The sequence below is a fragment of the Nerophis ophidion genome, linkage group LG08, assembly GCF_033978795.1.
Source record: "Nerophis ophidion isolate RoL-2023_Sa linkage group LG08, RoL_Noph_v1.0, whole genome shotgun sequence".
NCBI lineage: Eukaryota > Metazoa > Chordata > Actinopteri > Syngnathiformes > Syngnathidae > Nerophis > Nerophis ophidion.
Window position 1 is genome coordinate 14,454,577 of NC_084618.1, and position 21,947 is coordinate 14,476,523.

The following is a 21,947-nucleotide window of genomic DNA, read 5'->3' on the forward strand; positions in this document are numbered from 1 at the left end:
TTAGACCTACGCTTCTAAATTTGAGTGTGATGTAAGGATACCTAATGAAAAGCACATTTAATTAAAAAAAAACGTTATTATGGTCTTACCTTTACTTATAAATGAAGTCCATGTGCCGCTCCTTCTGATCAAACACATCGATGACTTGTTTATAAAAGTCTTCCTTATCTTTCTTCAGTTTTAAAAGTCTCTGTCTCGATGGAGATCTTCCTTTATTACCTCCTGCTTCGACCGAAAGTCCAGTTTAGAAAACGTTTTTGTTTTAGATATGTAATCCTCCATGTTAAAAGTGCAAGCGAGAGGAAAAAATAAACGATCGCTGCTCACTCTTGTCACTTGTTCTGCAGCCGAGTCGTTGCAAGAAGGATCACTAGCGCCCTCTACATTCAGGAGACGGGAGTCATTTAATGACTCATATTTGACACACACAGCTACGGTATATTAATAAAACATAGCTGCTTACTGTTCTTTTTAGCATATTTAATAGCTTGGACCTTAAATCCTACTGAATAACTCTTAATCTTCTTCCCTTTATGCGATTTCAAAATATTGAAATCAGCCTCCTACATTTTGAAAACGATGACAGGTGAAGTGTCACTCGTGACGTGATGAGTTTGACCCGGTGGAAATTCTAGACATGTGCTAATAAAAATAATATTTTGTGAAACCGGCGGTAATGCTAAGCATGCGCTAATTATTTTGCGAAACGAGTTTGACCCGGCAGTAATTCTAGTCAGGCGCATACTATATACCCATCGGCAATTCAAGGAAATACGGTAATATATAAATTGATCGCAGCTGTTTATCTATTTTATGGAGCTATGTAGTTCATCATAGACCTGGCACTCAATGATATTAAAGTATTAATTTTCAATCAATAATTGTTTTTGATCAAGAACCGATTCTGAACCGAATCGTTGCCCCCCCCAGGTATTAAATTGAATCAATTCGTGCGGTGCCCAAAGATTCACAGCCCCAATATATGTTGTGGAGAGACGCAGCCGACGGGCCGACAGCAGGCTGAGGAACATGATTGTCCTGACAAAGATGGAGGCCAGGAGGCGGGGCATGTGGCAGAGAGGAGAGGTGTGATGCACGCAGAACTGCACAACAGCAGCAATCAGCGCAAGGTGCGTACGCCACACAGCTGCGCTCAATCACATCATCTGCTCCTGCAGCATAAACAGGGGTAAGGAGGAACATTCGGAGGGGAAGTAGGACAAGGAACCCACCGGAGAAGACCAACCACGAGCAACGACGAACGAGACCTGAGAGACAATGAGTCCCCGAAAGATAATGCGCCACACATTTTCCATGGGAGACATGTCTGGACTTCAGGTGGGCCAGGAAAGTACCCTCACTCTTATTTTACGACGCCACACTTGTTAAATGTGGCTTGGCATTGTCTTGCTGAAATAAGCAGGGGCGTCCATGAAAAAGACGGCGCTTAGATGGCAGCATATGTTGTTCCAAAACCTGTATGTACCTTTCAGCATTAATGGTGTCTTCACAGATGTGTAAGTTACCCATGCCTTGGGCACTAATGCACCCCCATACCATCACAGATGCTGGCCTTTGAACTTTGCGTCGATAACAGTCTGGATGGTTCGCTTTCCCTTTGGTCCGGATGACACGATGTCGAATATGAAATGTGGACTCGTCAGACCACAGAACACTTTTCCACTTTGCATCCGTCCATCTTAGATGACTTTGGCCCCAGAGAAGCCGGTGGCGTTTCTGGATGTTGTTGATAAATGGCTTTGGCTTTGCATAGCAAAGTTTTAATTAGCACTTACAGATGTAGCGACCAACTGTATTTAGTGAAAGTGGTTTTCTGAAGTGTTCCTGAGCCCATGTGGTGATATCCTTTGGAGATTGATGTCGGTTTTTGATACAGTGCCGTCTGAGGGATCGAAGGTCACGGTCATTCAATGTTGGTTTCCGGCCATGCCGCTTACGTGGAGTGATTTCTCCAGATTCTCTTGACAACTTTTGATGATATTATGGAGCGTAGATGTTGAAATCCCTAAATTTCTTGCAATTGCACTTTGAGAAACGTTGTTCTTAAACTGTTTGACTATTTGCTCACGCAGTTGTGGACAAAGGGGTGTACCTCGCCCCATCCTTTCTTGTGAAAGACTGAAAATTTTTTGGGGAAGCTGCTTTTATACCCAATCATGGCACCCACCTGTTCCCAATTAGCCTGCACACCTGTGGGATGTTCCAAATAAGTGTTTGATGAGCATTCCTCAACTTTGTCAGTATTTATTGCCACCTTTCCCAACTTCTTTGTCACGTGTTGCTGGCATTAAATTCTAAAGTTAATGATTATTTGCAAAAAGGATGAAGTTTATCAGTTTGAACATCAAATATTTTGTCTTTGTAGCATATTCAACTGAATATGGGTTGAAAATGATTTGCAAATCATTGTATTCCGTTTATATTTACATCTAACACAATTTCCCAACTCATACGGAAACGGGGTTTGTACATATTACATCTGTTAAGAATCTAAAAAATACGAACCAGAATTCATCCGATTGTTGTTTTTTTTTCACCCGTACTATCCTTGACTGGACTGTTTTGCAAGCCTGCATCTCTCCAGGCTGTCACTCCCTTGCCAGAGCCCAGTTCTTGTAAAAATCCAGCTGTGAAGACAAACTCCAGAACTTCCAGGGGAAAAAAAACCCCAAAACAAAACACGCGCTTAAGACAAACAAACATTTTGCACGGCTCTTTGCGGGTTTGGCGAAGTCCATCCCGCGTCCAACAGGTGACACTGGTAACCCGGAACGACGTGGGGAGAAAAGCTGGCCGCCTTTGGAGCTCCTATTTATTTCCCGACAATAAAAGATGGAGGAATAAGCAAATCCAGATAAACAGTGATTATTTGGACGGATCAGAAACACTTGCCAGGCCCTGATGAGAAGCAAAAGCGAGGGCCAGGTCCTCGGCGTCTCTCATTCATTACCGCGAGGACTCGCCCAGATCCCGGGGTCCGCGTCAGCCGGGGCCCGATCAAAGGCGCGTGTGCAGATTGTGTTACCAAACACGCACTAATGATGATTGCTTTTTACAGCAAGATGGAGAGCACGGGGCAGGAGTGAGAAGATGAAACGGCGGAGAATGTGATATCTGGCCCTCGGTGATCTCTTTGGGGTTTTTTTTTTCCTGCGCGCTGACGTTATCCTCATGTCCCACTCGTTACTGCGAGGCGTGCGGCGCTGCTCGTTCTGAGGCTGCTAATTAAAGACCGTAAGGAGATGTCTGTTGTGTGATAAAACACAATGAGTCACTTTAATGATTCTCATATGGCCGCTTGGGGGAATACCTCCTTCGTTACGGAGCAGCTTTTATTCCTGTCGCGGCTTTAGATCTATTTTTCTTTTTTACCCGTCTTGTCCAGCAGTCACCTGGGAAAAAGATGCACAAACTCCAAAAGCAGTGAAGTTGTCAGGTTCTGTAAATGGTAAATAAAAAGAGAATACAACAAATCTGTAGCGACCTGGTGGCATCGTGATGCGGATTTCGTTCTCCCAAGGATGCAGGTAGGAAATGGTTTCTTTTAGAATAAAACAGACTTAGACAAACCCAAAAGAGCTAAAACAGACTTAGACAAACCCAAAAGAGCTAGCATGGAGCTAGAAAACAAAAGGCGCTTAACATGGGAATTAGCATAAACAAAGGGACTTAGCGTGGAAGCTAGCTGGTAGCGAGCAGGAACACAGAAGTCGTACTTGTTGCGTGTAAAATAAATGTTATTTTTTTTCGAAAACAAAAGACTCAACAATCTAAATCAAAATATGATCCGGGCAGCGGATCATAACAGGACCCCCCCCTTAAGGGACAGATTCCAGATGTCCCCAGGAAAAATTTAACCCCCCCCAACTATTAGACAGTTCATGAGTAAAGGGAGGGCGGAGGGTCGCCAGGCCGCGTGTCCCCGAATCCACCGGGGACAAGTCAGGTGGCGGCGGCGAATGGAACGCCGCTGCCGCAATTGTTGAGGCGGGCGACCTCGAAAGGACCACATTGGTGGCCGCCGAGAAGGTGGGCGTGAGTGGCGCCAGAAGTTCAGCAGCCGGAGAGTTCTGAGACAACGTCTTGGGTGTTGCTGCTGTTTGCGCCACTGGCGTCCATACACTGACCTCCGAGAGAGCCGCTTGCAGGCCCCTGATTGCTGCTTGCGCGGCAGGCCAGCTCGAGGTCGCTGAGACGTCGTCGTGGAAACAGGAGGCGGCACCATCGTCGGCGTGGAAGCAGGAGGCGGCGCCGTCGTAAGCAACAGTCGTGTTTATGTTTCTGGTTCCAGACTCCGTGCTTAGTTTCAGCCTTAGCTTCCCGTGCGTTCGGCACGCTGTTCTTTTGTTTGTTTCTGCCTGTTTAGTACTGTGTAATACTTATTAAATCATCCTACCTTTACGTTTTCGTCCGGGGTGTCCTTTGCATCCCAGGGGAACACAAAATCCCGCATCAACATGCGCCCCAAGCGTGACAAAATCCTTTTCGATTTATATTCAATTGAATAGACTGCAAAGACAAGATACTTAATGTTCAAACTGGTAAAATAATCATGAACTTAGAATTGAATGGCAGCAACACATTGCAAAAAAAGGCATTTTTACCAGTGTGTTACATGGCCTTTCCTTTTAACTACACTCAGTAAACTGAGGAGACACAGTTTTGAAGTGGAATTCTTTCCCATTCTTGCTCGATGTTCAGCTTAAGTCGTTCAACAGTCTCCTGCCTCATATTTTAGCCTTTATATTGCACCAGGTCTGGACTACAAGCAGGCCAGTATAGCAGGCCACCCTGTTGTAACACCTGGTTTGGCATTGTCTTGCTGAAAAAAGCAGGGGCGTCCATGATAACAACATATGTTGCTCCAAAAGCTGTATGTACCTTTAAGTATTATTGTCACAGATGTGTAAGTGGGGGCGGCATGGCGTAGTGGGTAGAACGGCCGTGCCAGAAACCTGAGGGTTGCAGGTTCGCTTCCTACCTATTTACATACAAATCGCTGTCGTTGTGTCCTTTGGCAGGACATTTCACCCTTACCCCCGTTCCCGCCCTCACTGGTGAATGAATGATGAATGAGTGATTGGTGGTGGTCGAAGGTGCCGTAGGCGCAAACTGGCAGCCACGCTTCCGTCAGTCAACCCCAGGGCAGCTGTGGATACTGATGTAGCTTACCCAGGTGTGAATGAATGATGGGTTCCAACTTCTCTGTGAGCGCTTTGAGTATCTCACAATAGAAAAGCGCGATATAAATCAAATCCATTATTATTATTATTATTATTATTATTATAAGTTACCCATGCCTTGGGCACTAATACACCCCCATACCATCACATATGCTGCCTTTTACACTTTGCGCCCGGAACAGTCCGGATGGTTCTTTTCCTCTTTGGTCCGGAGGACACCATGTCCACAGTTTCCAAAAACGATTAGTCAGACCACGGAACACTTTTCCACTTTGCGTTGGTCCATCTTAGATGAGCTTGGGCTCAGCGAAGCCAGCAGCGTTTCTGGGCGTTGTTGATAAATGGCTTTGGCTTTGCATAGTAGAGTTTTAACTTGCACTTACAGATGTAGCGACCAACTGTAGTTCCTGCCAATGTTTTTTTGAAGTCTTCCTGAGCCCATGTGGTGATATCCTTTACACACTGACGTGGCGTTTTGATGCAGTACCGCCTGAGGGATGAAAGGTGTGTAATATCATGACTTACGTGGAGTGATTTCTCCAGATTATTTGAACCTTTTGATGATATTACAGAGCGTAGATGGTGAAATCCCCAAATTCCTTGTTGAGAAATGTTGTTCTTAAACAATTTGCTCAGGCATTTGTTGACAAAGTGGTGACCCTCGCCCCGTTCTTGTTTGTGAACGAGTGAGCATTTCACGGAAGCTGCTTTTACACCCAATCATGGCACCCACCTGTTCCCAAATAGCCTGCACACCTGTGGGATGTTCCAAATAAGTCTTCGATGAGCATTCCTCAACTTTCTCAGTATTTTTTGCCACTTGTGCCAGATTTTTTGCAACATGTTGCTGGCATCAAATTCCAAATGAGCTAATATTTGCAAAAAAATAACAAGAAATATCTTATCTTTGGGGCTCCACGGTGGCAGAGGTCTGGGGTTCAATCCCGGGCTCAGGATCTTTCCGTGTGGAGTTTGCATGTTTTCCCCGTGACTACGTGGGTTCCCTTCGGGTACTCCGGCTTCCTCCCACCTCCAAAGACATGCACCTGGGGATAGGCCCCCCCACCTCCAAAGACATGCACCTGGGGATAGGCCCCTCCCACCTACAAATACATGCACTTCGGGATAGGCCCCTCCCACCTCCAAAGACATGCACCTGGGGATAGGCCCCTCCCACCTACAAATACATGCACTTTGGGATAGGCCCCTCCCACCTCCAAAGACATGCACCCGGGGATAGGCCCCTCCCACCTCCAAAGACATGCACCTGGGGATAGGCCCCTCCCACCTCCAAAGACATGCACTTTGGGATAGGCCCCTCCCACCTCCAAAGACATGCACCTGGGGATAGGCCCCTCCCACCTCCAAAGACATGCACCTGGGGATAGATTGATGGGCAATACTAAATGGTCCCTAGTGTGTGAATGTTGTCTGTCTATCTGTGTTGGTCCTGCGATGAGTTGTCGACTTGTCCAGCGTCTACACCGCCTTCCGCCCGATTGTAGCTGAGATAGGCACCAGCGACCCCAAAGGGAATAAGCGGTGGGAAATGGATGGATGGATGGATCTTACCTTTGCAGTCTATTCAACAAATCTGCAAATCATTGTAATCTGATTTTATTTACAATTTACACAAGGTGACAACTTCACTGCTTTTGGTTTTTCGTCGTCTATGCGGTTTAAGATAGTCCCCCGGACGCTCCCACAAAGTTGTTCACACCCTGGGTCATAAGAGCGCCCCTAGACCTGTGTGTTTAAAGTGGGCTGTGAAGTGTTTAGTCTGGGTGCTCCATGCACTCTGCCATCTGCTCTCCAGGGATAACAATTAGCAATCGTTAAAGCTGCGTCGCGCCAACAAAGAAATGGACCAATCAGGACGCAGAGGAGTGTAATGTCCAGTGAGTGTTTCAGCGTGTTGAAAGTTGTATTGATGCATGGAGCAAATAAGTCCTGTAGCTTCTTTGGTCTCTGCTTTTGTGCTCCATCAACGGGTCTAATTTGTCCCACCCGTCCTTCCTGTGCCGGGCCGAGCCCTCTCATGTGGTCTCCCTGCTCAATTTCCCCCCACATCCAGTCATCACGGTGGAGTGTCTCCCTTCCTCTGAGCCTCCATCATCAGTTACTGTATCTTTTCAGTCCCTATCCTTTTCATCTTCATCGCCCCCCCCCCCCTCTCCGATGCCCCTCAGCATCTGGCTTTGAAGTGCACTTTTAAGAGCACAATTAGCCCCCCTACACTCACTTCGCACCTTTTTAATAACGCACTCACGGACAAGGGCGACACCTTTTTTTTTTTCTCAAGTCCTGCAAATTGTTTGTCACTGGGGCTGGCTTCCCCCGTGGTTCTGTACGTGTGTTTCCAGGGAAGGAGAGGGCAGAGGACCTTAAAGGTTCGGTTCTCTTTCTGACTCAGTGTGAATGTCGCTTCCGGTGCTTTGATGCCACGTGACTCAGAGGCCACGGTGGGGGGTTTGGTGCTTGCATGGAGGCTTCAGGTGGCTTGTAAAGGAAGCCATTAGGGCAAGAGACCACCCGACCGTCCTTGGGTCTGCTCCGTGGAGCTCCACATGCGAGGTTCTGGTGTGTTAGTCAGCGGTCCACCAGTGCCGTGTTGTCCGTAAACCAGAGTTTTACAGCTCAGAAATGAAAAGGGAATCATTGGACCAGTCATGGTGCCAAAGTTCCTCCCGGATGGCAGACCTCCTCACCCTATCCCTAAGGGAGAGACCTGACACCCGGCGGAGGAAACTCATCTTGTCCTTTCGGCATTGTTGCCAACTTTGAGACCTCCAAATTCGGGAGATTGGAGGGGGGTGTATATTGTAGCGTCCTGGAAGAGCTAGTGCTACAAGGGATTCTGGGTATTTGTTGTGTTGTGATTATGTTGTGTTACGGTGCGGATGTTCTGCCGAAATATGTTTGTCATTCTTGTTTGGTGTTGGTTCACAGTGTGTCGCACCAGGGACGGTGTGGCGCAGTGGAAGAGTGGCCGTGCGCAACCCGAGGGTCCCTGGTTCAAATCCCACCTAGTACCAACCTTGTCACGTCCGTTGTGTCCTGAGCAAGACACTTCACCCTTGCTCCTGATGGGTGCTGGTTAGCGCCTTGCATGGCAGCTCCCTCCATCCGTGTGTGAATGTGTGTGTGAATGGGTAAATGTGGAAGTAGTGTCAAAGCGCTTTGAGTACCTTGAAGGTAGAAAAGCGCTATACAAGAACAACCCATTTATTTATATATATGTCATGTGTCCTGTGACACACCTTATATAGCCCTAAATCACGAGTGTCTCAAAGGGCTGCACAAACCACAACGACATCCTCGGTACAGAGCCCACATAAGGGCAAGAAAAACTCACCCCAGTAGGACGTCGGTGACAGTGACTATGAGAAAACCTTGGAGAGGACCACGTAGGGGGAGACCAAAAGTAATGGATGTAGAGCTGGTCTAACATGATATTGTGAAAGTCCAGTCCATTGTGGATCCAATATAGTAGCGAGAGTCCCGTTCATAGTGGAGCCTGCAGGAAACCATCCCAAGCGGAGGCGGATCAGCAGCGCAGAGATGTCCCCAACCGATACGCAGGCGAGCGGTCCATCTTTGGTCCCGACTCTGGACAGCCAGTATTTCATCCATGGCCACCGGACCTGTGTCCCCCCCTCACCCCCCCCCCCCCCCTCCATAAGGGAAAGGGGTCAGAGGAGAAAAAGAAAATAAACGGCAGATCAATTTGTCTAAAAAGGGGGTCTATTTAAAGGCTAGATTATAAAAATGAGTTTTAAGGTGAGACTTAAATGCTTCTAAAAGTTCTAAGTTCTAAAGTTGTTTATACGGCCACCCTCAGTGTGACCTGTATGGCTGTTGAGCAAGTATGCTTGCATTCAGTTGTGTGTCGCATACAATATGTGACTGGGCTGGCACGCTGTTTCTATGGAGGATAAGCAGAGGTGAAGACAGGTTGAAGAGGACGCTAAAGGCAGTGCCTTCGGGAGAATGATTGTCCGGGAGGATTTTAGGAGGGGCACTGAAATTCGGGAGTCTCCCGGAAAAATCGGCAGGGTTAGCAAGTATGCCTTTCGGTCATAACCCGAAGCTCATGACCATAGGAATAAAACCGCAGTTCCTCCACGTGGAGAGGAGCCAGATGAGGTGGTTCGGGCATCTGGTCAGGATGCCACCCGAACGCCTCCCTTGGGAGGTATTTCGGTCACGTCCGACCGGAAGAAGGGCAAAGGGGAAGACCCAGGACATGTTGGGAAGACTTATGTCTCCCGGCTGGCCTGGGAACGCCTCGGGATCCGCCGGGAAGAGCTGGACCAAGTGGCTGGGGAGAGGGAAGTCTGGGCTTCTTTGCTTAGGCTGCTGCCCCCGCGACCTGACTTCGGATAAGGGGAAGAAAATGGATGGTATATATATATATATATATATATATATATATATATATATATATATATATATAAGGTGTAAAACACACACCTCACCCTCTGGGGTTTAAACGGGATATTCCAAATTCAAACACTCCACTCTAATAACTTCCATGGTCTTCCAGAAGCGGAGCCACTTTCCTTGTGTCTGTATTTGGGGTCATTAATAACACGAGGTTGTCGCATGTGTGGTGGGGGCCAGTGCGGGGCCACATGGTTCCAGTTTGGACCAGCGGAACTTCATGTGGGAACGGGGGAGAGCTAATTAAATCACAACCATTTTCAGTCCTCAAGTACACGATTTAGCAACGCATGAGAATGTGCTGTGGTCTGTTTGGAGTTAGAGGAGTGCTCATGTTGGAGTACATGATGATGATGCCCAGGGAGATACTCTGTGGTCGTCTGCAATCATGCCTGTCTGTGACAAATGAGGCTTTACCCTTCCCAAGTCAAAAAATACCATATTTACTACAAGTAAGGGTGTCCAATACCACTTTTTCACTTCTTACACAATACCAATATTGGAGTCTTGAGTATTGGCCGATACTGATATTGATCTGATACGATATCAGCAGGAATCACACTTACTTGTATTATCTTTTAGTGCGAAATGTTAGAAAAGGTTTGATCAAGTGAAGTGAGTCAAACAAAAAAGAAGGATATAAAACAAGAACCTGTTTATTTTATCTGGAATAGGGACGGGTTCCGGATCCGGCAATCACCAAATCCCTGCTGCTTGTATCGCACATGATATCACACACACACACACACACACACACACACACACACACACACACACACACACACACACACGCAAACCAGTAAAGACACTGCAGGGCTGCTGATATCACACACAAGTAAAGACATTGCAGGACTGCTTGTATCACACACAATACCGCATGCCAATAAATGTTGCAGGACTGCTTGTATTGCACATGATATCACACACAAGTAAAGATGCTGTAGGACTGCTTGTATTGCACATGGTATCACACACAAGTAAAGACTGCAGGGCTGCTTGTATCACACATGACATCACACAAAAGTAAACAGTCTGCATGACTGCTTGTATCGCACATGATATCACACGCAAGTAAACACTCTGCAGGGCTGCTTGTATCACACATGACATCACACAAAAGTAAACAGTCTGCAGGACTGCTTGTATCGCATATGATATCACACGCAAGTAAACTCTGCAGGGCTGCTTGTATCACACATGACATCACACACAAGTAAACAGTCTGCATGACTGCTTGTATCGCACATGATATCACACACAAGTAAACACTCTGCAGGGCTGTTTATATCACATATGATATCACAAACAAGTAAACACTCGGCAGGGCTGCTTATATCACATATGATATCACACACAAGTAAACACTCTGCAGGTCTGCTTATATCACATATGATATCACACACAAGTAAACACTCTGCAGGGCTGCTTGTATCACGCTTGATATCACACACAAGTAAACACACTGTAGGACTGCTTGTATTGCACATGATATCACACAAGTAAAGACACTGCAGGACTGCTTGTATCACACATGATATCACACACAAGTCAAGACACTGCAGGACTGCTTGTATCGCACATGATATCACACCCAAATAATCATGCTGCAGAAGTGCTTAAGTTTTATAAGCATGCTGATATCATTTATCGAATCAGGACACCCTTCCATTATAATATATCACCTATAGTTTAACATAAGCATATGTGGTATCGTAGAGTTTGATCCAGGACTGGTTGGTTGTTGTTGTTCCTCTCTGCGACTGGAAGTGTTCTGCACTAAATGACAGAAATCAACATCTGTGAGGTCCAGGCAAGAGTTTCCCAAGCAGCCCCCCTGCAGAGATGTTGACATGATTTGTGCAGCATATCGAATTACATTACAAACTGTATCATTAAATTGAGGTTTCTAATGCATTCTACATTCTACTTCCAGTATGTTGGTGTTTGACTTGCGACGCCCTTCAAGTATTACTCAAGTCCAGCAGAGACCGTGATCCCCTTGTCTTCCAGGTCCAAGGTCAAAAGACAAACAGACAAATGAACACATTCCCACTGATGTCTTCCTGACTCAACCAACCTCATGTTTGATTGACATCTTCACATCCTGCAGGTCAGGGGTGTGCAGACTACGGCCCGCAATCTACGATCCGGCCTGTCGGAGTGTTTTCATGCTACTTTGAAAAATCCGGTGGTCTGATAGACAACAATCTGTCGCCACGTTGTGGACAACACCAGTAACTCAAATCAGTGACCATGAAATGTCCTTTCAGCATTTACTGGTACGATTTAATCCAAACAACCTTTCCCAGTCATGGCACAGAAAGAAAACCAATTATATATACATATATATATATATATATATATATATATATATATATATATATATATATATATATATCCTTTCATCATTTTCTTGTACAATTCAAAACGTCCTTCCCCAGTCATGGCACAGAAAAAAAAAAAAAAAAAAAAAAAAATATATATATATATATATATCCATCCATCCGTTTTCTGCCGCTTATTCCCGTTCGGGGTTGCGGGGGGCGCTGGCGCCTATCTCAGCTACAATTGGGCGGAAGGCGGGGTACACCCTGGACAAGTCGCCACCTCACCCCTACATATTTGCATAAGTATTGGCCTTGTGATGAGGTGCCGACTTTTCCAGGGTGTACGCCGCCTTCTGCCCTATTGTAGCTGAGATAGGCACCATAGGCTATATAGGTAAACATTGATTAAATGATTGATACATTTATATATATATAAATATAAATATATATATATATATATATATATATATATATATATATATATACACATACATACATACATATATACATATATATATACATATATATATACATATATACATACATATATATATATATATATATATATATATATATATATATATATATATATATATATATATATATTCACTTGTACAATTTAATCCAAACAACCTTCCCCAGTCATGGCACAGAAAAAAAATAATAATAATAATAAATATATATATATATATATATATATATATATATATATATATATATATATATATATATATATATATATATATATATATATATATATATATATATATATACATACATATATATATATATATATACATATATATATATATATATATATATATATATATATATATATATATATATATATATATATATATATATATATATATATATATATATATATATATATATATATATACATATATATATATATATATATATGTATATATATATATTGCAGGCAGTCAGCTTTCGGCCCATGGCTAAATTTGTTTAGCCCAATGCAGAATGTTTAGCGTGCAGTCGTATTCGGGCCAAGTGTTATCCTCGCAGCAAACCAACAAAGATTAATTTCCAAAACAAGACAGGGGCGATGTCATTCTGCTTATCTAAACGTGATAGAGTCTGTGTGCTCGGGTTCGTGTCACAAAATGTTCAGCGACAAGAGAACGGACCTCATTAAAAGTGAACACCGTGTCCCGAAAGTGTTTTGTTTCTGCAATCAGCAGCGTGTGCTTCGACAAGACGAGGCCATTCTTTTTAATAGCACTTTTTACTGTCGTTTGGCCGACTTCGTGGCAGCGTCTTCGCCGGCTTTGCTGGCGTTTCAGGTGGCTGATGAGGTTCGATGTGTTGAAGTGTGACGTGTTTTCCTTTGTGTAAAAAGCACATGGAATGTCCTCCTCTGGAACGGTGACGACGCCATGTTTGTTTTCAGTGAGCTCAGGGAAAATGTACGACTTCCTTAAGGGAGCGCTTGATTTGCTAATCATAACCGGAGCAAATAAGCCACACGGGCGTGCTCCCAGGGTGCACTGCTGCCTACTCAAAACATGGCAATGATGCAAGTGGATAACACTTGAGTAGATAAGAGGTATGACGCCTACTACGGGCCGAGCAGACGTCGCCATGACGCACCGCGGTCAGAACCACACAACAATATTTGCTTTATTTACAAACGTGCTGCGCAAACAAATGATCGGCAAAAACAACTGGAAGATTTTCAAACTGCACTTTTTTATTTTCATTTTGCCCATCATCCATCTGAAATTAAAAAAAAAAAAAAAGTAATATATATATATATATTCCTGAGGGAACTTTCCTGAAGGAATCAATAAAGTACTATCGTTCTATCATTTACAACCCTTATGTAATAGTGATGTGCAGATCGATACTGTACTATCGATACCAGTTCCTTATGCTTTAATATTGATTCTCAAATCAAAATATCAATATTTGTTATACTTAAGTTATGCGAGACATTGTGTATTAGTATCAGGATCCAAGCTTGTCCCGATACAAATATGTTGGTCCCGGTACGAAAAATTTTATTTTGATACTTTTCTAAATAAAGGGGACCACAAAAAATGGTGCTATTGTCATTATTGGAACAAAAAATCTCAGGGTACATGAAACATATGTTTGTTTTTGTCATTTAGTCCTTAAATAAAATAGACAACTTGTCTTTTAGTAGTAAGTAAACAAACAAAGACTCCTAATTAGTCTGCAGTAACATATTGTGTCATTTTTACAACTATTATTTTGCCAACATTAAGAGGGACAAACTGTAAAAAATGATTATTAATCCACTTGTTCATTTACTGTTATTATATGCCTTTTTTCTGTTTCAACATGTAAAATGTAATAATCACTTATTCTTCTCTTCTTTGATACTTGACATTAGTTTTGAGTGATACCACCCATTTAGGTATCGATCCGATACCAAGTAGTTACAGGATCATACAATAAAATATAATACCTAGTAAACTAATAATAATATTTTGTAAGAAATACTGATGTAAAGGGTAGGTGTCGCGCTGTTTTCTGTTTTAACATGTTCTATCTACACTTCTGTGTAAATGTAATAATCACTTATTCTTCTCTTCTTTGATACTTAACATTAGTTTTGGATGATACCACACATTTAGGTATCGATCTGATACCAAGTCGTTGCAGGGTTATATTCAAAGTCCAGGGATGGATTTTCTGAGTTTATAAACATAACATGAATTTAAAAAAAAAAAAGGAAAAACGATTTTGTAATGCTAATAAATATTAATGTAATCATAATAGTATCAACTAGACACGTTATTGTACTTGGTATCATTACAGTGGATGTCAGGTGTAGACCCACCCATGGCATTTGTTTACATTGCGACGCCGGTGAGCTATTGTATCCTCCCACGGTGTGTAGTGAAGCATGGTACTTTTTAGAGGTGGTATAGTACCGAATATGACTTATTAGTACCGCGGTACTATACTAGTACCGGTATACTTTAAAACCCTGTCATGTAGTAACATTCATAAAAACATGTAATATGTATACATGATGTAAGTATATATGTAGTATCTAATAACATTCATAATAACATGTAATATATGCATGATGTAAGTATATATGTCATGTAGTAACATTCATAATAACATGTAATATATACCTGATGTATGTAAGTATATATGTCATTTAGTAACATTCACAACAACATGTAATATATGCATGATGTAAGTATATATGCCATGTAGTAACATTCATAATAACATGTAATATATACCTGATGTATGTAAGTATATATGTCATTTAGTAACATTCATAATAACATGTAATATATACATGATGTAAGTATATATGTCATGTAGTAACATTCATAATAACATGTAATATATACATGATGTAAGTATATACATGGTATCTAGTAACATTCATAACAACATGTAATATACGCATGATGTAAGTATATATGCCATGTAGTAACATTCATAATAATATGTAATATATACATGATGTAGGTATATATGTAGTATCTAGTAACATTCATAGTAACGTAATATATACATGATGTAAGTATATATGTAGTATCTAGTAACATTCATAATAACATGTAATATATACATGATGTAAGTATATACGTAGTATCTAGTAACATTCATAACATGTAATATATGCATGATGTAAGTATGTATGTCATGTAGTAACATTCATAATAACATTCACAATATATACATGATGTAAGTATATACGTCATGTAGTAATATTCATAATAACATGTAATATATACATGCTGTAAGTATATACGTAGTATCTAGTAACATTCATAACAACATGTAATATACGCATGATGTAAGTATATATGTCATGTAGTAACATTCATAATAATATGTAATATATACATGATGTAAGTATATATGTAGTATCTAGTAACATTCATAATAACGTAATATATACATGATGTAAGTGTATATGTAGTATCTAGTAACATTCATAATAACATGTAATATATACATGATGTAAGTATATACGTAGTATCTAGTAACATTCATAACAACATGTAATATATGCATGATGTAAGTATATATGCCATGTAATAACATTCATAACAACATGTAATATATGCATGATGTAAGTATATATGTCATGTAGTAACATTCATAATAACATTCACAATATATACATGATGTAAGTATATATGTCATGTAGTAACATTCATAATAACATTCACAATATATACATGATGTAAGTATATACGTCATGTAGTAACATTCATAATAACATGTAATATATACATGACGTAAGTATATATACGTCATGTAGTAACATTCTTAATAATATCTACATATTTAGACCATTTTAATTATACTGCGGCGTTTAATTTCACAGACACATCACAACGTTCACAATTGATGATCCAGAAACATATATTTCTGATCCTGAATATAAGGAGTTTGATTTTGTAGTTTTAGAAGCTGTGTGTTAAACAGATCGAGAATTTATCAGTGTTGCTAAGTGCTAAACAAGATATACAAACTTTCAATATAATAAAATAATAACTTACTGTACAATGTCTGCTCTCACTGTGATAAAGACTGATGGGATTCTTGTATCTTCCTGTTCAGATCACAATTTTATCTTGTCTTTCCTCGCAAATTTCAGATCTAAGATGGATGAATTGATTAACGTGGACCCTGACTCAAACAAGATGAAAAACTTATTCGGTTGTTACCCTTTAGGTGTACGGACAATGTACTTTATTGTGCATTCTACTAATAAAATATTCAATCACTCAATCAATGTCAAAGTTAACCAACTTGTGGGTTTTCATCCACGACCTTGTATTATCCAGGTGAGAGGCCTGATTTCTAATTGAGAATTAACTTTCACCAGCTCAGAGGCGATGCAGCAGCTCAATATGTCAATATAGAAGCATAAGATAGTTAGTTCTATGTGTAATCATGGCCCGGCTAAAATAAAAGGTTGTCTTTGTTAGCGCTTATACTAACAACACCGCTACTACTTGTTAGTTTTCAGGTTAAAAGTGTCAAGACTTGGACTATGACTTGGACTATGGGATAGTTTGTTTCCCTGATGCAAAGGGAAATTGGCACGGGCAAGACGTGAATGTAAGTACATTTTAATTTATTACTAACACAAACAAACTACAACAAAAGGCGCGCACAATGGCGAAGAACGAACTTGACTACTAAAAACAAAACTATTCACAATGGCATGACTATATACAAAAACAAAACTAAACAACTGTGACATAATGAAACCAAAAACTTACTGTGACATGAGCATGAGTAAAACAGTATGGCTTGGCATGAAAGGAGTTGTGTAATAGGAAGTTGCCAGGCTGACTACCTGGTAACTGTGGCTTAAATGATAGCTGTGATAATGACTAACAGGTGTGAGGACTGAGGACAGGGGCATGACTTGAAGACAAGGTGGAAACTAATGAGTTGCTATGGAGATAAGAGAAACAAGGAAGTGCAAAAGTGGGAAACAAGTGTCCAAAAAAATAACCAAACATGACAAAAAAACGAAACATGACAAAAAGATGCAAATGGGGTATTGTTGGCACTTTTTGGGTCGTTTTGAAGAGTACTCACACGTTTGGTTGTTTGGCCACCTCGTACTTGCTGAATTTTACGACTTAGAATGCATCCAAATGTGCATGTTCTTGTCTCACATAATGATTGCCATTGAGAGGCAATATTGCAAAAAAAAACAAGGATTGTCCGCAATAATTGAGTGCGACTTGTTGACTAAACAAACAACACAACATCAACACAAACCTGTTTTTGTGTGCGTGTGCGTGTAGTTTGCACATATTGTGTAGACTCTTGCTGGATTAGGATCACAGCATCCAGCCTCCAGGCCACAATGTGGGGAAGGTACCATTGACAGGAAGTTGTCGTGTAAAGGCAGATGTGTGTGTGTGTGTGTGTTTGTGTGTGTGTGTGTGTGTGTGTTCTTGCCTAGCGGGCAGGACACAGATCCAGGACAGGAAACCAAGCGGTTGTGCCAGCGGATAGAGGAAACAGAAGAGCAGATAAATGATGAATGAGATCCATTTAACAAAGTGTTGACACAACTAAACTAAAAAATAAATAAAAAACATCCATGTCAATGTTATCCCTGCACCACTTTTATTCGGATTCATTTATCTTCACTTGTCCACTCTACCTGAGAAATGAGTCAACAAGTAAACAGTTACGATTTTCCATAATAAACCTATTTTTTTTTATGTATTTATTTAAACGTAGCTGTTAATTGTGTCAGTAGATGCCACATTGTTAAATAATCATCCATCCATCCATTTTCCTACCGCTTATTCCCTTTTGGGGGCGCTGGTGCCTATCTCAGCTACAATCGGGCGGAAGGCAGTTCCAAGTTATTTAAAAAAAAAAAAAAAAAAGACAAGCATGGATATTGAGCTCAGTTGTTTGTTTGTGTCGCCATCTTGTGGCAAAGAAGTGTAATTACTATATTATTATTGTAGATTGTGCTTAGTGGCAGGACTGCTTTTATGGATTATTGAATATTTTATTGATTATGGGACAAGCAGTAGAAAATGGATGGTTGGTACTTTTTCGTCACTTATTGTTTGTCTTCCAGTGAGGGTTGGACTCCGCCAAGGCTGTCCTTTGTCACCGATTCTGTTCATAACTTTTATGGACAGAATTTCTAGGCGCAGTCAAGGCGTTGAGGGGTTCCGGTTTGGTGACCGCAGGATTAGGTCTCTGCTTTTTGCAGATGATGTGGTCCTGATGGCTTCATCTGACCGGGATCTTCAGCTCTCACTGGATCGGTTCGCAGCCTAGTGTGAAGCGACCGGAATTAGAATCAGCACCTCCAAGTCCGAGTCAATGGTTCTCGCCCGGAAAAGGGTGGAATGCCATCTCCGGGTTGGGGAGGAGACCCTGCCCCAAGTGGAGGAGTTCAAGTACCTAGGAGTCTTGTTCACGAGTGAGGGAAGAGTGGATTGTGAGATCGACAGGCGGATCGGTGCGGCGTCTTCAGTAATGCGGATGTTGTACCGATCCGTTGTGGTAAAGAAGGAGCTGAGCCGGAAGGCAAATCTCTCAATTTACCGGTCGATCTACGTTCCCATCCTCACCTATGATCATGAGCTTTGGGTCATGACCGAAAGGATAAGATCACGGGTACAAGCGGCCGAAATGAGTTTCCTCCGCCGTGTGGCGGGGCTCTCCCTTAGAGATAGGGTGAGAAGCTTTCCCATCCGGGAGGAACTCAAAGTAAAGCCGCTACTCCTTCACATCGAGAGGAGCCAGATGAGGTGGTTCGGGCACCCGAACACCTCCCTAGGGAGGTGTTTAGGGCACGTCCAACTGGTAGGAGGCCACAGGGAAGACCCAGGACACGTTGGGAAGACTATGTCTCCCGGCTGGCCTGGGAACGCCTCGGGATCCCCCGGGAAGAGCTAGACGAAGCGGCTGGGGAAAGGGAAGTCTGGGTTTCCCTGCTTAGGTTGTTGCCCCCGCGACCCGACCTCTGATAAGCGGAAGAAGATGGATGGATGGATGGATTTTCTCTAGTGACTCAAAGCGCTTTACATAGTGAAACCCAATATCTAAGTTACATTTAAACCAGTGTGGGTGGGACTGGGAGCAGGTGGGTAAAGTGTCTTGCCCAAGGACACAACGGCAGTGACTAGGATGGCGGAAGCGGGAATCGAACCTGCAACCCCCAAGTTGCTTGCCGGCACGGCCACTCTACCAACCGAGCTATACCGCCCCATTATATTGGACGTCGACAAAGTGACCACATGTCAGTCCTACTCGCTGCCATTACAAGATCAACACATTTGAGGCTCCGTGGTAGGGGTGGGCGATGTCGCAAATTTGGGTATCGATACCAATCCGATACGATACCGGCCAGTATCGCCAAGAGCGGAACCGATACCGGAAGTGTCGGCTTCGGGGTATCGATACTTTTGAAAAACAAATTTGTACTTTTGCCTTTATTAATTGATTATGATAATAATACAACACGGGACAACTATTCAAGTCAAAAAATAAAATATTTATTACAAAAGTAATATCAATAGCAATAAAGTAATGCAAATAAGGTGCAAATGTGATGAGATGTAAATTTAGTTAGTTGTATATTTCAGTGATTGTATGTAGTGGAGTAGGCGCTTGAGTTATATTCCTGTGTCATTTAATATTAAAATATGAGTATTGTTAAATGGCAACAGTAGAGCACCGTTATTTGTAATATAGGGAGTTCATTTTGTTGTCATTCCAGCATTAATAAGAGCCATTGTAATACTGGGCGACTCCAGCAGGGGGCGCGTTGTACTGGGAGCTATACTAAGAGGACACGTGACTTCCTCGCAGTCATTTACAGACGTGTGCAGAACGGAGTTGTGTCCTTGTGTCTGTATAACTAAAACATCTCCCTTCTCAGGTACAAGTAATTTTATGTAAATAGTTTTACCCTCAAATGTACTGTTAAAACATGTTTGAAAGAGTATATTGTTATAATCTGTGTCTTGTCAGTCGACAAGGCTTTATATAGGATCAAGCTAATGCTAAAGCTAATGCTAACCGCCGATGTCGAGGCGAATGCTAGCTGCATCATCAGTGTTGGATATATACAAAGTTATTAATCTGCGTGTATTTCTGTTTAAATGTGTGTTTTATAGAGTTTCTGGGAATAATTCAGTGTAATTTGTTACGTTAAGGAATGATTAGTGACTTTTGCTACTCAAACAATATGGGCTTCCTGTATGGGATGAACCTTTGTATTTACTTGAGACATCTTCAAATACTGTGTACATGTATACAATTTTGATGTTTGATTGTAGCAGTCATTACAGACGTGTACAGAACGAAGTTGTGTCCTTGTGTCTGTATAACAAAACTCTATAGGTCCTGCAGTCCTGGGTTCAAATCCAGGCTCGGGATCTTTCTGTGTGGAGTTTGCATGTCCTCCCCGTGAATGCGTGGGTTCCCTCCGGGTACTCCGGCTTCCTCCCACTTCCAAAGACATGCACCTGGGGATAGGTTGATTGGCAACACTAAATTGGCCCTAGTGTGTGAATGTGAGTGTGAATGTTGTCTGTCTATTTGTGTTGGCCCTGCGATGAGGTGGCGACTTGTCCAGGGTGTACCCCGCCTTCCGCCCGATTGTAGCTGAGATAGGCGCCAGCGCCCCCCGCGACTCCAAAAGGGAATAAGCGGTAGAAAATGGATGGATGGATAGTTATTGAACAAAGTTGTAAACATGCACACAAAACAAAAAAACTGAGAAATTCTAATAAAAAAGTAATATCAATTACAATAAAGTAGTGCAAATAAGGTGAAAACAAATACTGAACTAGGCTAGTCGCCTCACAACACACAAGAACTTAAGTAAAAAAGAAAACACTAGTTATTAAACCGTTGTAAAAATGAACACAAACAAAAGAACTGAGAAACTCGTTATTTCAGTGCAATAAAATACTTTACAGTTTACAACCAAGACATTAAGTCGCACTGGAAACGCACGCGTGTGTGTGCGTGTCCGAATTATACTGATGTGTGTGCGCGAATGCACCAACGTCATGTTAATTGTATTTATTTATTTAATTTTATTTTGGGTTGAAGATGAATTTTTAAAGTGTTTTTAAATCTCGTTCGCGACCCATCACTAGGGAGGAGGGTGGATTGGTGAGGAGCGCTGCGCTCACATTTTTTTTTAAAAATCGGAGTGATTTGCTTAATTTGGTGAAGTGTCGATACTATCACGCCAGTATCGATACAATACCGATACTCACCAAGTATCGGTATCAAGTTTGTGTTTATATCTGGCACAGTTTCCCAGCTCATATGGAAATGGGGTGCGTATAAAACAAAAGCAAAACACAAAATTAAAACCACAAAATTTAAGTTATTTCATAGTTTTTAGTTGTTTTTATAATTAGTATTGAAGATGATATCAAATGGGTTTTCTTTACAGTGTGAAGGCAATACCAATTCTCACCATCTT

At 41.9% G+C, this 21,947-nt stretch overlaps 1 protein-coding gene across 5 annotated transcripts in view; it reads left to right on the forward strand.

The window, feature by feature from the left end:
• LOC133557356 (histone H2B 1/2-like) overlaps positions 1-21,947 on the forward strand; it is a 107,140-nt gene that overhangs the window by 82,759 nt on the left and 2,434 nt on the right. Inside the window, exons 1-4 of one of the 5 annotated variants that reach the window (XR_009807750.1) lie at positions 937-1,086; positions 1,179-1,338; positions 11,581-11,664; positions 11,758-11,962. The exons of 1 other annotated variant lie outside the window; for it this stretch is intronic. The gene's annotated coding sequence lies outside the window, so the exon portion shown is untranslated. Of the gene's footprint in view, positions 1-936; positions 1,087-1,178; positions 1,339-11,580; positions 11,963-19,279; positions 20,385-21,947 lie in introns of those variants that run through there. 3 more of the 5 variants (XR_009807749.1, XR_009807752.1, XM_061907759.1) reach the window with 3 other exon arrangements.